Source organism: Urocitellus parryii, chromosome 8 (genome assembly GCF_045843805.1).
Source record: "Urocitellus parryii isolate mUroPar1 chromosome 8, mUroPar1.hap1, whole genome shotgun sequence".
NCBI classification, from domain to species: Eukaryota; Metazoa; Chordata; class Mammalia; order Rodentia; family Sciuridae; genus Urocitellus; species Urocitellus parryii.
The window spans coordinates 89,961,372-89,968,863 of NC_135538.1; the positions used below are offsets into that span (position 1 = coordinate 89,961,372).

The window sequence follows — 7,492 nt, forward strand, 5'->3', positions numbered from 1 at the left end:
CTAGTCTATTACCTATTAAATTAAACAAAGCAATACTATCATCTTTGAAGGATATTGTGAAAATTAGATAATATTTATAATAAGGTTTTATAAACTTTAAAAGGCATAAAAATTTCAACCAAGATTACTATCCTTGACATTGTGATGAAATGTTTCAATTTGTTTTGGACAACTGCAAATAGGAATCAACTATATTATATATTTGCTTCATAAATAAACAGAGCAGTTAGGAATCTCAAGTTACCATAGTCAGATTCAGTAATGCAAGAACATTACTTTGAATTGCTTATACTCTTATGCTCTTTACATAGAGTTGGCAGATAATCCTACCCCCACACATACTGCCTACAGAGATTTTGCTACCCTTGTGTTTGTTACAGAGTGCTGAAGAATTGAAGGGGATGAGGCAGAATCCAGTCCTGTGTAGGCGGCCACAAAGCCACCTCTCATCACTGTCTTGGAAAGTACCCATCAAATTCAGTGTGTTTGCATAGCTTGCTGAGTTATTTAGGATACTGCAACATTTTAAATGGCTTTTCATCTCCTCTATCTATGTATATTATGCAATGCAGTCCTTTCATCTTCCTTTTCCCCTCTCACACTGCCAGAAGTGTGGCTCCATTTGTCACCCATGTGGTGAACACCGTTCCAGTTTTCCAGAGGGGGATGGAAGTTTCTCTTGGAGATGAAGCTGTGGCCATAAAAAATACTTCTTCAAAGTAGCATTTAAATGACCTCAAAAATCTTTCACCAGTTTTGCCTTTTTCCTGAATTCTTTGTCCTCTCTGGAAATGTACATTGCAAAAAGTAGAACATTCTAATCCTATTTTTTCATTTCTTCCTTACCACATACTTTCTCTGTATACGGTACATATTTGGGATATTTGACCAAAAACTCTGTAGCTTTAAACCATTAATACATTTATTCTGTATTGTTTTGTTCTTTTTCATTTTTGTTGCAAGTTCTAAGGAGACTTCAATATCTCTGTTGAACTTGCTGTATGACTTGGGCTGTTTGCACAGTTGCTGTAATGGAATGTGCTTGCTGATATAGTAGAAGGAAAAGAAAAAAAATTGAATTATCAATTTAATATGCTGCCCTAGATATGAAAACAAACCTCTTAAAATTCTTTAACAGTATAAGTCACATGGCTTGACTCAAATCTAAGACAGTACCTAGAAGGAGAATATAAATTTGCAAGCAGCTCTAAGTGCTACCATGATTCTATTATGTATTAGATATTAAATATGTTTTAATATTTAAATATGTATTAAATATGTATTAAATATGTTTTCATATTTGTCCTTATTAAAGAGTATAATCATTGAGTAATAATATTTAAAATAAGGAAAACTGAATCAAGTAATTGATTTTGGCATCTTCAAATTCCCCTAAAGTTTTAAGTCAATTAAAATGATTAAGTTAGTAAATCAAGCAGTTTAAAAATACAGACCTTCTCTTTTTTCCAGAATATTTATTAATTGTTCTTTAGAAAGCACTATACAATTTGCATTTAATAACACTGTCATAAAAAGACTGTCCTTGGGCTGGAGTTTTGGCTCAGAGATAGAGCATTTGCCTAGCATGTATGAGGCCCTGGGTTCGATCATCAGCAGCACAGAAAAATAAATAAGTGTTCTATCCAACTACAAGTGAAGAAAAAATGACTGTCCTTGCTATTCAAGAATTTAAATTTTAATGAAGCAAAAAAAATGTTCACAAAATAACATTTAACCTACAATTCTGTAACCTATGATTGCCTGATGATTACACAGTGGTTAACTCCCACTTCTTTTTAGAATACATTTCTCTTTGTTAATATAGGTTTATTCTTTCACTCTAAAAACCTCCCTGCAGTTCCCAAACTACCGCTTGGTTTCTTTTTCCCTGATTTTCACAATTTTCTAAGCTATACACTTTATCTCCAGACATCTATGTTCTACTACACATATCTAATAAAAAGTTTTAAATAGGATGTTTGCATAGCTTGGTGTTATTTACTATTTTGTAACACTTTTATGTTGCTTTTCATCTCACCTACCTAGATGTATTGAGACACAGCTCTCTCATCCTGCTCCCTTCTGGCATTGCCAGACCTGTGTCGGACTCACTGCCCAACTGTTGAACTCTGCCCAGAGGGGAATTTTTTTTTTTCCTGTCATAGAGAAAGATTTAAAGCAGCATAGCCCAAATTTTATTCTGGGTTTTCACTCCCAAAATATGTCTTTTGCTGTTGTTCTTCATCTCATTAATAAATATCAGCACTTTGGATATTTAAAAAGACCAATTTTCTTCAGAATCTTCTTTTGCCCCATTTTGTTTTACATCCCATATTTCTCATACAAGACTTCTGCAATTATCAGCCAAACATTCAATGGAGTGTGACTACTTCTCAAAATGTTTTCACAATTAAAAAAAACACTAGTCTAGCAAATCACCATCTCTAATATCATCTTGGACAATATCTATTGGGTTTATAGTTCACATTTTTTTTCCACTTTCATAATAAGCATTTCCAAGAAAAAAAAATGAATGGTGATCATATATACCCAGATTAGTGTCACTCATTTAGATTTAATCTGTTACATGATAACTAGGTATGATTTATAAGAAACTATACTAGAAAAGAAAGTGATATGTTTTATGCTCAGAAAGGTAGAATGTGTAGATTCAATAATTTTTAATGAAAGAATCCTTCTTTTAGGCCCTTGTATTTTAAAATAGATTTTTATTCTGCTTGGGAGCAATATGAACCATAGTTCTAATTATTCCATAATACCACTGATAAAATTTGTCAAAAAATTTTGAGACGTCTGGTTTCAAGCTTACTTCTTATCTGGCAACCTAATTTTATAAAAGGAAAATCATCATTACAATTTAAGAATCAAAATTCTTGCATCAGTAATTGTTCCCTTGTAATCCTCTCAAATAATTAATTCCACTATAGATTTGATACTATCTTTTCTAAGAGATATAACAATAGCTTCACTTTTGAGTATTATTTTTCAGAAATGTACTGAAATTTACTAGTTTATTTTTGCAATAATAAGAATCAAAATATATACATAAAATTAACTAAATAAAAATGATAGTCAAGGGATGGGGATATAGCTCAGTTGGTAGAGTGCTTGCCTCACATGCACAAGGCCATGTGTTCAATCCCCAGCACCACCAAAAAAAAAATAATAATAATTATCAAATATTATTTAAAACAACAATTTTCCTGCAGTGATAAATTTTAATGAGGAAAGAAATTCTTCTGTATTTCTAAAATAATCATTTAGAATAATTTAAAATTTCATCATTTCAATAATCACTTTTATTTTTATCATGGTATTTTTGGAGTCCTGAATGCCAAAGCATTCTTTTTACTTTGGGGAACAGTACACCTCAAGGAACTCTTATTTCAACACTAAATTCTTTAAACCCTTCCAAGCTTCATGTAGTGCTTCAGTCCCAGGGACACAAATATTAATAGTATGTTGAGAAAGTTCATTTGAGTTACTTATGTATTTTCAGATGAGTTCTTTGGAGATAAATGTGTGCACCAATTTGGGGTGTCGTAATGACTTCCATGGGAGCTACTGGTTGGCAACTCTCTCCTGATGTATAGCTTCTCTCTTCTTGATATCTGGAGTGTTATGGTGGTTTCACAGTAGCTCTGTATTTGAGATTTCTTCATAATATTAAGGAAAAGCTTAAGACTAGTGTCTAGTATTGATAATTCAAGATCATTATTCCTGCCTAAATAAGTTGCATTTTAAGTACTCAAAGCAAGTTTTAATACATAGAAAATAAATGAAGAATGCAGTTCATCCAAATAAATATAACATCTTAAATGCATTAAATTATAAATAAATTAGTTAATATAATTTAATATGTCTAACTATTCTTCTTCTTGTCAAGGGTCTAAAATGAGCAAAACACATGGTAAATCATTTTTTGTACAAATTCAGATAATTCATCAATGAGAATTTTTTTCAGATACTTCTTCACATATATTGTCTTGCCTGATTAAGAAAAGAAAGTGTGCATTAATATTGCTAATTAAAAGATCACTGAATATTTCAAAAGTGAAAAAAGATATAATACTTATATTTTATAATTGAAAATGAAAAATGCACTTATTTATTTTGAAAATTTCAATCTGGCAATACACTTCATATTTAGTATTTAACCTTCAGGTTTTATAGATAACCTAGTTATGCATTGAACTTATTTTGAAATTTTAATTAAAAAACTGGCACTACATAGAGAAATATGACATCTCTTAACCAAGTAAAACATTTTTGGAAAGTTAGTGGTTTATTTTTTTCAATGCCATTTAAATTCAACGTGCCAGTTTCTTCTCCTAGTACAAAGAATAATACTAAATAGATTAAACTCTTGAGCTTTTCCATCACACACACAAAAATATCTATCCAGAATAAAATTCTGCTCAAGGCTGAAAAATGTGTCTTGTGGGAGGAAAGTACAGTGTAGTTTGCCTCCATTTCTAAAACATGCATTTCTAATGTGCTGCTGAAGGGAAAGATATATCTCCCAGTGGAACATGACACAATTCTCCTCACTCTATTTTATGCTTCTAATCTATTGCCACATAGATTTTTTCAGAATGCAAGCACTTTAAAATTCATTATTTCACTAACCTACAATTTGAATAAACTAGAAATGTGCTAAGACTCATCAGAGCATGAATAAATATAAATATAGGAGATTCTCCACAAGTAAGTAAGAAACATACAATGAAGACTTAGTAATATGGGAAGCTACCAACAGTTAAGTTTTTCATTTTTCAATAAAATAAGTAAATGTCCAAAGATAGTTATCTGAACATTATAATTTTAGTAGGAAATATACTTCTTATAAGCAAAAGCTCCTCTTAAAAAGTAATAGATTGTTAGAGGAAATATTTAAAATACTATTGTGACTTCTACTTTCAAATCCAATATGAAAAGAATTTAAAAGTAGTCACTTCCATCATAATGATTAATAAAACCTGAATAAACTAAAATTAATTGCCTTTGATTGCCTCAGTAAATTTAAATTACAGAACAAAGAATGCCTCAATAAAATGTGAAAGACAAACAAATCTAGATTTCAATGCAAGATCTAATTTATTTTACCTAGAAGAGATTCACTAGAGCCATAAAACTAGAAATTTGACTTTAACAACAATGACAGCAACAAGCAGAACTTTCTCAGGCCCTAAAAGAGTAGAAATAAGTTTTTCAGGGAGAAGAAAAATGATATAGAGAAGACATTTAGATCTACAATAAAAAGGGAAAAATGGAGAAGTAAAATAATATTTAATTTCTTATTCATATTCAATCTAACACACAACTGTTTGTAAATTACTAGTAATAACAAATGTATTGGGTGATTATATCACATGACATAAGTAAGATTGCTGACAGCAGTTTCCTAAGTGCCTGGAAGGAGGAATTGAAATACACCTGTACAAGACAATGGTAGTGCATGTGAAAAGCCTTATTGCTATTATTTTAAGATGAAGATGAATTCAGATTAAATGTAAATGCATATTGAAAAATTTGGGGACAAAAACTAAAAAAAAGTTTAAAATGTATACAGATATAAGACGGATATGCTGAAGATGTAATATAAAAATGGATCATAAAAATAATTAAAAGCGAGGAGGTCTGCGCTTGTTCTGTCTAGCTGCGACCCTCTGAGGCAGCGCAGCCGTGAGGGAACGGCAGATTGGCAGGATTGGTATATCCATTTAATACAAGAAAATGGAAACTGAACAGCCAGAGGAAACCTTCCCCAACACCGAAACCAGTGGTGAATTTGGTAAGCGCCCTGCAGAAGATATGGTAGAGGAGCAAGCATTTAAAAGATCTAGAAACAGATGAGATGGTTGAATTACGAATTCTGCTTCAGAGCAAGAATTCTGGGTCATTGATTGGGAAAGGAGGCAAGAATATTAAGGCTATCCAGACAGACTATAATGACAGTGTTTCAGTCCCAGACAGCAGTGGCCCGGAGCGCATATTGAGTATCAGTGCTGATATTGAAACAATTGAAGAAATTCTGAAGAAAATCATCCCTACCTTGGAAGAGGGCCTGCAGTTGCCATCACCCACTGCAACCAGCCAGCTCCGGCTGGAATCTGATGCTGTGCAATGCTTAAATTACCATTACTATAAAGGAAGAGACTTTGGAGTTGAGACTGTTGATTCATCAGAGTCTGGTAGGAGGAATTATTGGGGTCAAAGGTGCTAAAATCAAAGAACTTCAAGAGAACACTCAGACAACAATCAAGCTTTTCCAGGAATTCTGCCCTCATTCCACTGACAGAGTCATTCTTATTTAATTAATTAATTAATTTATTTATTTATTTATATTTTATTTTTTTTAATTGGTTGCTCATTCTTATTGGAGGAAAGCTTGATAGGATGGTAGAATGCATAAAGATCATCCTTGATCTTATATCTGAGTCTCCCATCAAAGGATGGGCACAGCCTTATGATCCTAAATTTTATGATGAAATATAGCATTATGGTGGTTTTACAAAGATGTTTGATGATCGCCGTGGCCGTCCAGTGGGATTTCCCATGTGAGGAAGGGGTGGTTTCCACAGAATGCCACCTGGTAGGGGTGGGCGTCCCATGCCTCCCTCTAGAAGAGACTATGACGATATGAGCCCTCGTCGAGGACTCCCACCCTTATCTTCTGGTCGAGGTGGCCGGGGTGGGAGCAGAGTTCTGAATCTTCCTCTTCCTACACCACCACCACCTAGAGGGTGAGATTTAATGGCCTATGACAGAAGAGGAAGACCTGGAGATCCTTTCAATGGCATGGTTGGTTTCAGTGCTGATGAAACTTGGGACTCTGCAATAGATACATGGAGCCCATCAGAATGGCAGATGGTTTATGAACCACAGGGTGGCTCTGGATATGATTATTCCTATGCCGGGGTCGTGGCTTATATGGTGATCTTAGTACCTATTATTTCAACACAAGTAACTATTCCCAAAGATTTGGCTGGATTTATTATTGGCAAAGGTGGTCAGTGGATTAAGCAAATCCATCATGAGTCCGGAGCCTCAATCAAAATTGATGATCCAAAGATCGGATCATTGCTATTGCAGGAATACAGGATCAGATACAGAATGCACAGTATTTGCTGCAGAACAGTGTGAAGCAGTATGCAGATGTTGAAGGATTCTAATGCAAGATATTTTTTCTTTTTTATAGTGTGAAGCAGTATTCTGGAAAATTTTTCTAAGACTAGTGAAGAACTGAAGAAGTCCTGCATTTTTTTTTTTAATCTGCTTCTGTTTAAAAAGCCAACATTCCTCTACTTCATAAGTGTTCTGCATTTGAGGTGTACTGCAGAACACCAGATGTTTTCACCAGATGTAATGTTTTAGTTCCTTACAAACAGGGATGGGGAGGGGGGAGGGCACGCAAAAACTAATATTGAAATTTTGAAACATCCACAGAGTGAGTGAATTTTATTTTTTG

The 7,492-nt window shown here is 33.4% G+C and overlaps 1 pseudogene; it reads left to right on the forward strand.

Annotated features, from left to right (window-relative positions):
• Positions 1 to 5,757: 5,757 nt before the first annotated feature.
• Positions 5,758 to 7,253, forward strand: LOC113188506 (heterogeneous nuclear ribonucleoprotein K-like; annotated as a pseudogene).
• The last annotated feature ends 239 nt before the right edge of the window (positions 7,254 to 7,492 follow it).